We start from the raw sequence: 14,184 nt of genomic DNA on the forward strand, positions 1-14,184 counted from the left end.
AACTTGGGCCACAGTTCGTATTGGGAACGGCAGATCATTAACTGAGGAAATACCAACGCTAGGGGAGTGAAGCAAGGCTGTGTATTGGCACCTTTATTATTTAATCTGTTTTTAACTGATCTAACTGGAGCCTTGAACAAGATAAATGCACACCCACCCAAGCTTGCAGATAAACACATATCAAATCTGCTATATGCAGACGATGTCATCCTTTTAAGTAGAACTAAGGTGGGTTTGCAAAGGTTGATGACATGCATACAGGAGTACACAATAGAAAACAAAATGGTAATAAATGAATCAAAATCCAAAGTTATGGTTGTTTCAAAAAACGTGAGAAGGAAGTACAACACCAAATGGTTTTTAGGAAAGGAAAAACTGGAACAAATTAAGACCTATAGATATCTGGGAGTGGTCTTTGATGATAATGGTAACTTTAAACCCCAGAAATTGGATATCGCAAGGAAAGCGAACTCCCTAACAGGTGCATTTGGGATTATAAAAAAATCCACCAGTAATTTATCCTACCAACCTCTACTTAAAGTTATATCTGAAACATTACTACCTTCCCTAACCTACGGTAGTGAGGCATTAAACGGAAAAGATGCACTAACAATAAACAAAGAAATCTCAAACACTTTCCGATCCCTTTTTTTGTCTACCTAAAAATGCTTTACAATCCGAAATTAGACTGGAATTCAGCTTGAATAACCAACTATATGCTTGAATGGGTAATGTAATTAAAGTATGGAACAGAGTAAAAAATGACAAGGAGAATCTAATTTCACAGCTTTTATGGAAAGAAATAGAGGGCAATATCAAATCATCGGTTTGGAAATATCTTGAGAAGGCTTTGGATGAATTTGGGCTTAAGGGGATTTGGACGACTACTATTCCTCATGAATCTTTTTTTAAAATTGTGAATAAAACAACTGATCTTTTATCATTGATAAATGACAAAGAGTCCCTGGTTAAAAGGGAGCACGCTTGGTCCATAATAAATGGTTCTAAAAAAAAGAGTCCGCAAGAATACTTGAATGCAGCTTGGACTTGGAAATATAAAAATATATTCATGAAAGCACGTTTCGGAATACTACCCGGAGAATCTCATGCACTACCATGGAAAAAACTCAAAAACAACATATCATGTCGGTTGTGTAACACAGGAGAAGAAAACATTATACACCTATTGTGCCTCTGTCCGGAATTAAAAAACGAAAGACTAACACTGTTAAAAAGGTTATTCAATGAAAGATCAACAAGGACTTGTAGACAAGCACTGATCCAGTGTCTTTGCCCAGACGACATACCGATTAACTCTGCCTTCTCAAAATTCTTAGCATTTGCATGGAAAAAACTTGAACTTTTATAATATTAACTGTCATACCGTTCATATTTCTCTCTTCTATACTTTTAAACATATGAATTTACAAATTTAAAACAGTTTTATAATTCATGTGTACTATTTTAAAAAGTTTTATGCTTCATTTTTAAAATTATTTTCTTTTTATTGTATTATCATAATTGAAATGTTTATACTGTGCAATCATTCTTTGTAAAGATTTTAAATAATCAATCACTAAACATCATCATTACTGAGTTAAACATGCAGGAGCACCCTGTCACTTAGAACCTAGCACACTGTCTTCAGGATTGCAAAGGCCTGCTATTGGGGTGACTTATAGGTTTTAAGTGCAGTGACCCTAGATATAGGACTTTTATTTCTTTAGTAAGTGATGCAAGCACCAGCTTACACAGGCTGCAATGGCAGGCCTGTAACTCCATTTTGAATGGTCTCTCATGGGTGGCACAATAAATGCTTCAGCCCATGGGAGACCTCTGGGGTAACTTATCCCGGGGTACATGGGTACCATATACTAGGGACTTACAAGGGTACCCCAGTATCCAATCTAAGTACTGAACACAACAGTTTAGGGAGAAAGCAGAGAGACTGGGGTCCCGATTAGTAGGATCCCAGTCAGACTAGTTAAAACCAGCTTAGCATCAAGGAAAAAGTGGCGGTAACCAAAGAAGCAGATCCTACTTTCCTCCACCCAGCATAAGAATGTAGTGTGCTCCCATCCGAAGTATTATTTCACTGTGCAGAGAGCACTGCCTCAAACAACAGCAGATGCTGATTTGGCGGGATCTGTCACCTCCGAGCAGACCACAGCCTCCCGAGCAATGGTCTGAGTGGCAGTTAACGTAAGACATGCTCTCCTCCAAGTAAATGTGCATCTGTCACGTCGTGTCCTGTCGTGAAAATATCCAAATGTAAATGTTTCATTAAAAAAAGCTGTGTTTTTCCCCACAGTTGTAAGACCCTACTTCTTCAGAAACTTCTGCTGTCAAAAGATAAAAGTTTCTTCTTTGCCACTACATTTGGTTTTTTTCTAAAAGAAACTCTGGATTAGAAACGTGCAACAGAAAACATCCTTCCCTATTGTAAGAGATCAGGCATCCCACTGACTACTATGAAAGAGAAAATGGAAAATAATCATAGATTTGAAGTGCTGTCAACTTAACCCCCTACAAAAGGCTTCATTCCCCAGCCCCATAATCGTAGCTTCCACGGGTCACATACAAGACCCAGTTTCTTTATTTTTTTACAATTGTATTTTTAACAAAAGGCAGCCAGTGCTATAACTGTTGAGAACAGCAATAAGGGTAGGTACACTTTACTGAAAAGCTTGTGTTGAGCATGAATGTTTGTTGTTTTGCAGCTGTTTTGTAAGGTTGTGTGTGGTTGTAAGTAACACCGTGTGGGAGACGTGGCAGTGCTCTGTCTGTGACATTATTAGGCAGGGGTTGTGTCCAACCTAAAGAGTGCAGGGCAACAATTTCATCTTTTTTTCGAAATCTATTGCATTACATGCAGATATCTGGGATAAAGTGTCACTCAAAGTGTCATCCACTTATTGAAATGTCACAAATGCACACACTGAAATGATGAAAATGTCACTCATCTGCAAACTGAAAACTTGGCAGCTTTGAATTAAATGAAACTATTTGAAACAAACCCGTTCCCTTCGGCCTACCAACAGTACAAACGCATGCCAGGGTCGTTAATATTCATGCGTCTTTTTGTATATTCGGACATTAGCACGTTACCCATCAATACATAAACAATTGTTTGATTTCTGTGATGCCTTACACCTAAGAATAGTGCTGGCGGCAACAACCCAGTCAAATAGATACATGGAAGGGCATTATGGGTCAACAAAAGAAACAAAAAAGTCGCTAACCTATACACAAGAAAATATGTGGATCATATGTTGAAAAACAGGCTATAAAATACCACAGACAACAAATTAAAAAATGCAGTGGATATCAATTAAAAACAAAAGATAGAAAGATATATAAAAACAATATTCAAACTTATATGTCAGCATCAAAATTTTATAAAACTTAGACAATACAATTGCATATAGATTTAAAAACATCTCATTTTTGAAGTACATTATTATTAATTCTTATGGCTACAATTTATACATCACAAGAAAACTACAAAAAGGTTGACGCGGCGTTTCAGTGAGATGTAACTCCTTCACCTTCTTCAGGAGAGAGTTTTCTAAATAGAATTTCAATGTATCGAGGGTTTTATGTTACTTGATAGGAACGGAAGGAGGACTCTCATCTGTTTGGTTTAGAAAAATCCCTAACCTTCATATTGGTAAATAATTCGTAGGAGCCACCGATGAAAAAGACGTGAATCGTATTAAAATTGAGACCACTTACAAACTGGTCAGTACTTAGCATAACCAGTGCGCTGTGATTTTGGCTGTGTTCATTTGAAAATGGTTGTTTTCAATAATTGACGATGCTGGTTAGGTTGCTTGGCAATAATAAGACATTGAGGGTAAAATCCGATGTGAGATCTACAGCCTCCCTGCTCCATATGAACGTCTCCCGGGTCAGCCAAAATCACGGCACGCTATAATACAGAAGTCACAACTCCTCACTGTGCCTACCAGGCCTGAATTCTGTTTCTGTCTGTTTACACAGAAAATCTCTACAGTGATTGCATTCATCAATTGCTGTTCTATAAAGTAAACATTTCCCATTTGCCATTTCCCAGAATGCATATCCAATCAATTTCTTTAATTGGAACGATTCATCATCTTTCATTTATATGCGTGCATATTTTGTATGTAGTTGACTAAAAAAGAAAACTAATAAAATAGATTTAAAATATTTTTCCTTGTTTCTGTTCTGCTGTGAGACATAGGGTGCATTTATGCATTACGGTATCCGCAGCCTCGAATTTCACTACATATTTTTGACTGTCTTTAGTGCAGGCCATATTTCATGGAATGCTAAGAGCTTAGCTTGTGTACCTGCCTAGAGCTGAAAGTAGCGTAACATCGTTCCTGGCAATTACAACATTAATACTGTTTATTTTGTGTGTGAAATAAGTAACCCTGGATTTTTTTTTGCATCTCAATCTGAAAAATAAATTAGGAGAAACATGCCTGTCTCCGAGTCCCCATATGCGGCAGACTGTAACAAGGCAAAATGGACGTATTAGTAATTTAAATATAGCCTACATTTGAATTGATGAAAGATAAAGCTAGATTAATTTTAGCCAGTGCTTTAAACGGGGGGAAATAGTGCAGGTGCTCATTTAAATGCGGTGAGTGGGTGGGTCTTGGGGGCGGGGCTTAGGTGAAGACATGCCAATACTTCCTGACTTCTATACTACTTGCAGCACCCACCAAAACACATGAGAAATGTCTAACAATAAACAAACAAGGTTTGTTTACTCATTACACAACTAAAGCCAAACGAGGTGATATTTTAACATTTTCTTGTTTTGTAATATTTGCTACATCAATACTGTTAATTGCTGTTGCGTGGCACAATGCTACATATTCTCGAGTGACACAGAAAAAAACTAGCAGACGTGCACACACAAGCATACCCTACAGTTCCTTTAATATATTTTCCAAGAGTGTCTCTATTCGCTCCCCTTTCTCTCATATTTCTTTCACACAAAAACAGTCACAGGCAAGCAGACAAACATAAGCAGACGCTTACACAAAAGAGTCAGGTGGAATTAAAGCCATTTGAGCCTCGTTACATCCCATGGCTTTCTTAATAGCACTGTCACCGGTCTGCCTCGATTTGTGTTTGCAACACAGCATGATGGCGAACACCCGGACGGTATGCAAATGAGCCCAAGCTGAATAGTTCAGCGGGGGCTCGACTCAGGTCTACAGAAGTGCCTTGGCTGTCAGCGAGGCCGCCAGCACCAGCGTTTCATGAGTACCAGTACTCTCCTCGGCAGTAGAGACGGGCCGGTAGTCAGAGTGATAAAACTAAGAAGTGCCGGTACTCAGTACCTGTGAGCACCGGCCCATTTAAAGCAGTGATTTTAGCTTGAATGAATTGGGAGTGTCCCATGTAAATTGAAAGTGTTCGATTCTCTGTAGGGTGTGCTCCTGCAGAAGCCACAATAATACATGGGATACCTACACACCATGCACATACGTTGTACTCTTAAGCAGCTTCATCTTGGGACTTGCTGAGCGACGTATTTGATCCCTTCTTTACTCTCAGCAGATGCAGAAAATGATGCTCTTGTCTAGTTCAAGAATAACAACATGAGTGCCGCCCCCCAAGGGCTGCTCAGCTGTAGAATATAAAATATCCTCTCTGCAGTGAGGCAAAGATCCCTGTCCTCAGAACACACGTGCCACATGCGGGTGAATCTGTTTTGATTTCAGATTCCACTGGGACGGACCCTAGCGGGCATGAATGAATGAATGAATGGACACGTGAAAAGCGCATGGGTACCAAAGGCCTCCCACGGCTAGAGAGTGCATGGGAGTCTGTCTGCCAGTGCTGGTAGCTGCTCAGCCGTGGGGCTGCAGGATTACTTTCATGAAAACATCCTGCCTGCAAAAAGAAACTCTTTGCCACACTTCAGCGTGACCCATGACCTTCTCAATGCTGGTGGTCACCAGTGCAGCGCGTGGACTTTACTGTATCACTCTGACTGGGGCGGGCACGGCAAGTTACCAGAAAGCTGCCGCCTGTTAGTGGTCACTCTGATCCCGCGTGGCAACAGCTGGGTGGACGCCATCTCGTAAATCAACAACAGGGAAGGCACGGGCTCTGTGATCCAAGGGGGTGCTGGCTGCAGGAGCTGGAATTGTTTGTGACACAGACGTCCTCAAGCTCAGCTAGAATCATTGATTCGCCTGCAGGCACCAACACTCCTTTATGAGGCCCTGCAGTGTAAATAGTCACTGCCACGCGAGGCAGCAGGCTGTTGACCCAGCGCAGGCCAGGATGAGCAGGCAATACTGTGAAGCTGAACCAATAGAGAGCGCCTCGTGCCGGGGTCAAGAGCACGATACAGGCAGGCTGATGCATGTTAGTGCAGTGAGGCAGTCACCAGCGTGAACATGCGTGTGTCTAACGCCGGATGCGTGACCTTGGCAGGGCTGCCCCTGCGCTCAGTCCAAACACTCCCGATTACCCGAGGTCCCACGCGGCCACTTCACAATATTGTGGGCCTGGAGGCTCGAGGAAAAAAGAGACGAGCAGACTCAGATGCATCTGGACCCGCTTCCAGCCTCTGTCATTCCCACAGCTGTGCTGACCACATCACAACAGCTGCATCTTCCACGGGGCGCGAGACGCACCGCTGGGTGACGGCCGCGCCGTGTACATATACAATACATACATACAAAGATGGCATAAACGGGCACGGGACAACTGTGCAATAGGGTCTCCGGCTCCGCGCATGCGCACAGGTGGTTCAAGTGTCTCTGAGGTCTGAGCATGCGCAGAACAACAGGAAGCGCGAGGTCTCTAAGAACGGGCGGAACGGCAGAGAGAAGCATGCGCAGGCCTGCGAGACAAGAGCATGCGCAGAAGTGCCCGACCTTTGAGTTGTGGGCATGCGCAGTACAACGCTTGTAGGTCTGTGAGATAACGGCATGCGCAGAAGAAACTGCCCTGCCTCAGAGATGTGGGCATGCGTACGAACCGTGATTGTATAGTATTCCGTGTAAGGCACATGCGCAGTGCAATCACGCATGATTACTATAACAGTGTGGAGTTTGATAGTATACGTGCGCTGGACATGCGCAATACTGACGTTAGGAATCCTTCCGTGCAGTGCGCATGCGCAGTACGTTCATCAGTGATTAGTATTCCAGCTGTGATCCTGCGCCGTGAAGTCGTGAGGCGTTAGTGTACAAAGCTGAGCGCATGCGCAGTATATTAGTAACTGACCCCGCTCATGCCCGTCGGGAGGTTAATGTCGCCCGGAGCCCCCGCGGTCTCCTCCGCTCTCGGGATCAACTCGGACTCGGAGCTTTCCCCGCCGGAGATCAGGAGAGGAGGGATCCACCCCGGAGAGGAGAGACCGAGGAGGTGAGTCTGAGGGAGACCAGAGCCTCTCACTGACCCCGACTGACGTCACTAATGACCCCCAAGACCTGCTGACGTCACTACTGACCCCCACCAGCCCTGCTGACGTCACTACTGACCCCCACCAGCCCCGCTGACGTCACTACTGACCCCCCAGCCCCCCTGCTGACCCCACTACTGACCCCGACCAGCCCTGCTGATGTCACTACTGACCCCGACCAGCCCTGCTGACGTCACTACTGACCCCCACCAGCCCTGCTGACCCCACTACTGACCCCCACCAGCCCTGCTGACCCCACTACTGACCCCCACCAGCCCTGCTGACGTCACTACTGACCCCTACAAGCCCTGCTGCCCCATTACTGACCCCCCACCAGCCCTGCTACCCCCTCTACTGACCCCCACCAGCCCTGCTGATGTCACTACTGACCCCGACCAGCCCTGCTGACGTCACTACTGACCCCCACCAGCCCTGCTGACGTCACTACTGACCCCCACCAGCCCTGCTGACCCCACTACTGACCCCCACCAGCCCTGCTGACCCCACTACTGACCCCCACCAGCCCTGCTGACGTCACTACTGACCCCTACAAGCCTTGCTGCCCCCATTACTGACCCCCACCAGCCCTGCTGATGTCACTACTGACCTCCACCAGCCCTGCTGACGTCACTACTGACCCCCACCAGCCCTGCTGACGTCACTACTGACCCCTACAAGCCCTGCTGCCCCCATTACTGACCCCCACCAGCCCTGCGGCCCCATTACTGACCCCCACCAGCCCTGCTGCCCCATTACTGACCCCCACCAGCCCTGCTGACCCATTACTGACCCCCACCAGCCCTGCGGCCCCCATTACTGACCCCCACCAGTCCTGCGGCCCCATTACTGACCCCCATCAGCCCTGCTGACTCCATTACTGACCCCCCACCAGCCCTGCTGACGTACCTACTGACCCCCACCAGCCCTGCTGACGTCACTACTGACCACCACCAGCCCTGCTGACGTCACTACTGACCCCCACCAGCCCTGCTGACTTCACTACTGACCCCCACCAGCCCTGCTGACGTCACTACTGACCACCACCAGCCCTGCTGACGTCACTACTGACCCCCACCAGCCCTGCTGACTTCACTACTGACCCCCACCAGCCCTGCTGACTTCACTACTGACCCCCACCAACCCTGCTGACGACACTGCTGACCCCCATCATCCCTGCTGACCCCACTACTGACCCTCACCATCCCTGCTGACCCCACTACTGACCCCCACCAGCCCTGCTGACCCCATTACTGACCCCCCACCAGCCCTGCTGACGTCACTACTGACCCCCACCAGCCCTGCTGACGTCACTACTGACCCCCACCAGCCCTGCTGACGTCACTACTGACCCCAACCAGCCCTGCTGACGTCACTACTGACCCCCACCAGCCATGCTGATGTCACTACTGACCCCCCAGCCCTGCTGACCCCACTACTGACCACCACCAGCCCTGCTGACGTCACTACTAACCCCCACCAGCCATGCTGACGTCACTGCTGACCACCACCAGCCCTGCTGACGTCACTACTGACCCCCTCCCTGCTGACGTCACTACTGACCCCCCAGGCCTCCTGCTGACCCCATTACTGCCCCCCACCAGCCCTGCTGACGTCACTACTGCCCCCCACCAGCCCTGCTGACCCCATTACTGACCCCCACCAGCCCTGCTGACGTCACTACTGACCCCCACCAGCTTTCCTGACGTCATTACTGACCCCCACCAACCCTGCTGACGTCACTACTGACCCCCTCCCTGCTGACATCACTACTGACCCCCCAGTCCCCCTGCTGACCTCATTACTGACTGACCCCCACCAGCCCTGCTGACGTCACTACTGACCCCCACCAGCCCTGCTGACGTCACTACTAACCCCCACCAGCCCTGCTGACGTCACTACTGACCCCCACCAGCCCTGCTGACGTCACTACTGACCCCCACCAGCCCTCCTGACGTCACTACTGACCCCCACCAGCCCTGCTGACGTCACTACTGACCCCCAGTCCCCCTGCTGACCCCATTACTGACCCCCACCAGCCCTGCTGACGTCACTATTGACCCCCACCAGCCCTGCTGACATCACTACTGACCCCCACGAGCCCTGCTGATATCAATACTGACCCCCAACCCTGCTGACGTCACTACTGACCCCCACCAGTCCTGCTGAACCCTCTACTGACCCCGACCAGCCCTGCTGACCCCATCACTGACCCCCGACCAGCCCTGCTGCCCCCATTACTGACCCCAACCAGCCCTGCTGACCCCATTACTGACCCCCACCAGCCCTGCTGCCCCCATTACTGACCCCAGACCAGCCCTGCTGACCCCATCACTGACCCCCGACCAGCCCTGCTGCCCCATTACTGACCCCCGACCAGCCCTGCTGACCCCATTACTGACCCCCGACCAGCGCTGCTGACCCCATTACTGACCCCCGACCAGCCCTGCTGCCCCATTACTGACCCCCAACCAGCCCTGCTGACCCCATTACTGACCCCCAACCAGCCCTGCTGACCCCATTACTGACCCCCACCAGTCCTGCCAACCCCATTATTGACCCCCACCAGTCCTGCTGACCCCATTACTGACCCTCACCAGCACTGCTGACCCCATTACTGACCCCCACCAGCCCTGCTGACCCCATTACTGACCCCCACCAGCCCTGCTGACGTAACTACTGACCCCCACCCGGCTGACGTCACTACTGACCCCCCACCAGCCCTGCTGACGTCACTACTGACCCCTTCCAGCCCTGCTGACGTCACTACTGACCCCTTCCAGCCCTGCTGACGTCACTACTGACCCCACCAGCCCTGCTGGCGTCACTACTGACCCCCACCAGCCCTGCTGACCCCACTACGGACCCCCACCAGCCCTGCTGACGTCACTACTAACCCCCACCAGCCATGCTGACGTCACTACTGACCCCCACCAGCCCTGCTGACGTCATTACTGATCCCCACCAGCCCTGCTGACGTCACTACTGACCCCCTCCCTGCAGACGTCACTACTGACTCCCCAGTCCCCCTGCTGACGTCACTACTGACCCCCACCAGCCCTGCTGACGTCACTACTGACCCCCACCAGCCCTGCTGACGTCACTACTAACCCCCACCAGCCATGCTGACGTCACTACTGACCCCCACCAGCCCTGCTGACGTCACTACTGACCCCCACCAGCCCTGCTGACGTCACTACTGACCCCCTCCCTGCTGACGTCACTACTGACCCCATAGTCCCCCTGCTGACCCCATTACTGACCCCCACCAGCCCTGCTGACGTCACTACTGACCCCCACCAGCCCTGCTGACCCCATTACTGACCCCCACCAGCCCTGCTGCCCCCATTACTGACACCAGACCAGCCCTGCTGCCCCCATTACTGACCCCGACCAGCCCTGCTGCCCCCATTACTGACCCCGACCAGCCCTGCTGCCCCCATTACTGACCCCAGACCAGCCCTGCTGCCCCCATTACTGACCCCCGACCAGCCCTGCTGACCCCATTACTGACCCCCGACCAGTGCTGCTGACCCCATTACTGACCCCCGACCAGCCCTGCTGCCCCCATTACTGACCCCCGACCAGCCCTGCTGACCCCATTACTGACCCCCGACCAGTCCTGCTGACCCCATTATTGACCCCCACCAGTCCTGCTGACCCCATTACTGACCCTCACCAGCACTGCTGACCCCATTACTGACCCCCACCAGCCCTGCTGACCCCATTACTGACCCCCACCAGCCCTGCTGACGTCACTACTGACCCCCCACCAGCCCTGCTGACATCACTACTGACCCATTCCAGCCCTGCTGACGTCACTACTGACCCCCACCAGCCCTGCTGACGTCACTACTGACCCCCACCAGCCCTGCTGACCCCATTACTGACCCCCACCAGCCCTGCTGCCCCCATTACTGACACCAGACCAGCCCTGCTGCCCCCATTACTGACCCCGACCAGCCCTGCTGCCCCCATTACTGACCCCGACCAGCCCTGCTGCCCCCATTACTGACCCCAGACCAGCCCTGCTGCCCCCATTACTGACCCCCGACCAGCCCTGCTGACCCCATTACTGACCCCCGACCAGTGCTGCTGACCCCATTACTGACCCCCGACCAGCCCTGCTGCCCCCATTACTGACCCCCGACCAGCCCTGCTGACCCCATTACTGACCCCCGACCAGTCCTGCTGACCCCATTATTGACCCCCACCAGTCCTGCTGACCCCATTACTGACCCTCACCAGCACTGCTGACCCCATTACTGACCCCCACCAGCCCTGCTGACCCCATTACTGACCCCCACCAGCCCTGCTGACGTCACTACTGACCCCCCACCAGCCCTGCTGACATCACTACTGACCCATTCCAGCCCTGCTGACGTCACTACTGACCCCCACCAGCCCTGCTGACGTCACTACTGACCCCCTCCCTGCTGACGTCACTACTGACCCCCCAGTCCCCCTGCTGACCCCATTACTGACCCCCACCAGCCCTGCTGATGTCTCTACTAACCCCCACCAGCCATGCTGCCCCCATTACTGACCCCCGACCAGCCCTGCTGACCCCATTACTGACCCCCGACCAGTGCTGCTGACCCCATTACTGACCCCCCACCAGCCCTGCTGACGTCACTACTGACCCCACCAGCCCTGCTGACCCATTACTGACCCCCCACCAGCCCTGCTGACCCCATTACTGACCCCCGACCAGTCCTGCTGACCCCATTACTGACCCCCGACCAGTCCTGCTGACCCCATTACTGACCCCCACCAGCCCTGCTGACGTCACTACTGACCCCCGCCCTGCTGACGTCACTACTGACCCCCCAGCCCTGCTGACCCCACTACTGACCCCCACCAGCCCTGATGCCCCCATTACTGACCCCGACCAGCCCGGCTGACCCCATTACTGACCCCCGACCAGCCCTGCTGACCCCATTACTGACCCCACCAGCACTGCTGACCCCATTACTGACCCCCCACCAGCCCTGCTGCCCCATTACTGACCACCCACCAGCCCTGCTGCCCCCATTACTGACCCCCCACCAGCCCTGCTGATCCCATTACTGACCCGACCCGCCCTGCTGACCCCATTACTGACCCCACCAACCCTGCTGCCCCCATTACTGACCAGCCCTGCTGCCCCATTACTGACCCCCCACCAGCCCTGCTGACGTCACTAGTGACCCCACCAGCCCTGCTGACCCATTACTGACCCCCCACCAGCCCGACTTACCACATTACTGACCCCCCACCAGCCCTGCTGCCCCCATTCCTGACCCCCCACCAGTCCTGCTGCCCCCATTACTGACCCCGACCAGCCATGCTGCCCCCGTCACTGACCCCCGACCAGCCCTGCTGCCCCATTACTGACCCCTACCAGCCCTGCTGCCCCCATTACTGACCCCCGACCAGCCCTGCTGCCCCCATTACTGACCCAGACCAGCCCTCCTGCTTAAATGTACAATGATTTCTGTGAAGACTATCAAAGAGGGTACCCCGATGCTGTTCATAACATCATCAATCCTTATCGCTATGTTGGGCCTCAATGTGATTGGTTGTTGTAGGTGGAATTCCAAAACTGATGGCTTCTCTGTCATTCTATATGCCAATCTGTTGAAGTAGTGAAAAGCATAATATGTGTATGTGTAAAGTGCACAGTGTTAGACCTGGCATCTTTTGGTGTGTTTCCCCTGTTTTTTTGCATTGACCGCCTGTTTTTTTCTCTGTTTTTGCTGGTTTGGTATCTCTTTGCACTTTCTCACTGCTGTCCAGTGTTAAAGTGCAAGTGCTCCTATTGTAAATTGTGTTATGGATTGGTGTTTCCATGATTGTCATATTTGATTTACTAGTAAGTCCGTAGTACAGTACACTGTGTGTGCCCAGGGCCTGTAAATCAAATGATGAGGGCGGGCCTGCAGCACTGATTGTGCCACCCACACCAGCAGCCTTTTAAAGGTGCCGCTGACGTGCCACTGCTGTGTATGCGCTCAGTTGTGACTGCCAGATTGACTTGGCTAGGGCACCCACTTGCCAAGCCCTATCCTTCCCTTTTATTGCATGTAAGGCACCCCTAAGGTAGGCCCAAGGTACCCCTCTGGGCAGGATACAGTGTATTTGAAAAGTAGTACATGTCCTGGTGTGTGTGACATGTCCTGATGGTGAACTACAGGGTCATTCGTTTTGAGGTCTCGCTGGCGTCGCAGCGCGAAGCGGTCGTCGCAGCGCGAAGCGCTGTCGCCAGCGATACTTATTGTCGCTGTGTAAGTAGCAAAGTGGGACAGTTGAGGTGCACAAGCTTAATAAACCCATTGCAGACTATGGCTGTGACCGCGCGCTTTATGAGACACGTGCTGTGAACACACGCGCTTTAGGAGACACATGCTGTAAACGCGCGCGTCTCTTCTCGCGCTCTCCCACACTTTCACTTTCATAGCTCGTGTCTCCTGCAGCACGCGGTCACATCCTTTGTCTGCAATGGCTTTAGTAAGCTCGTCAGCAATGCGTCCCCGGACTCAGATAACACCCCCTAACACTGCCCAAACTACTCAGCGACAGAACTTGTTCTATATTGTGAGTATGAGGAAGTATACAAGTGTGATACACACGCTATACCAGCTCGGTTTACGTAAGCTAAGGAAAGCTTGCAATGCTGTTGCTTGTTTTTAAAATACGTTTGAAACATTGCCATGGCTAAGACAATGCACAGCATCAAGGTAAGATTGCCGAATTAAATGGGACTCAAATTATTGTCATCGGAAGGA

At 51.2% G+C, this 14,184-nt stretch overlaps 1 protein-coding gene across 1 annotated transcript in view; it reads left to right on the top strand.

Annotated features, from left to right (window-relative positions):
• Positions 1-7,189: 7,189 nt before the first annotated feature.
• The window catches only part of LOC144806107 (uncharacterized), a 100,637-nt gene continuing 93,642 nt past the window's right edge, over positions 7,190-14,184 (top strand). Inside the window, exon 1 of the mRNA XM_078672542.1 lies at positions 7,190-7,383. The gene's annotated coding sequence lies outside the window, so the exon portion shown is untranslated. The remainder of the gene's footprint in view (positions 7,384-14,184) is intronic.

Source organism: Lissotriton helveticus (genome assembly GCF_964261635.1).
Source record: "Lissotriton helveticus chromosome 1_1 unlocalized genomic scaffold, aLisHel1.1 SUPER_1_unloc_46, whole genome shotgun sequence".
Classification (NCBI taxonomy): domain Eukaryota; kingdom Metazoa; phylum Chordata; class Amphibia; order Caudata; family Salamandridae; genus Lissotriton; species Lissotriton helveticus.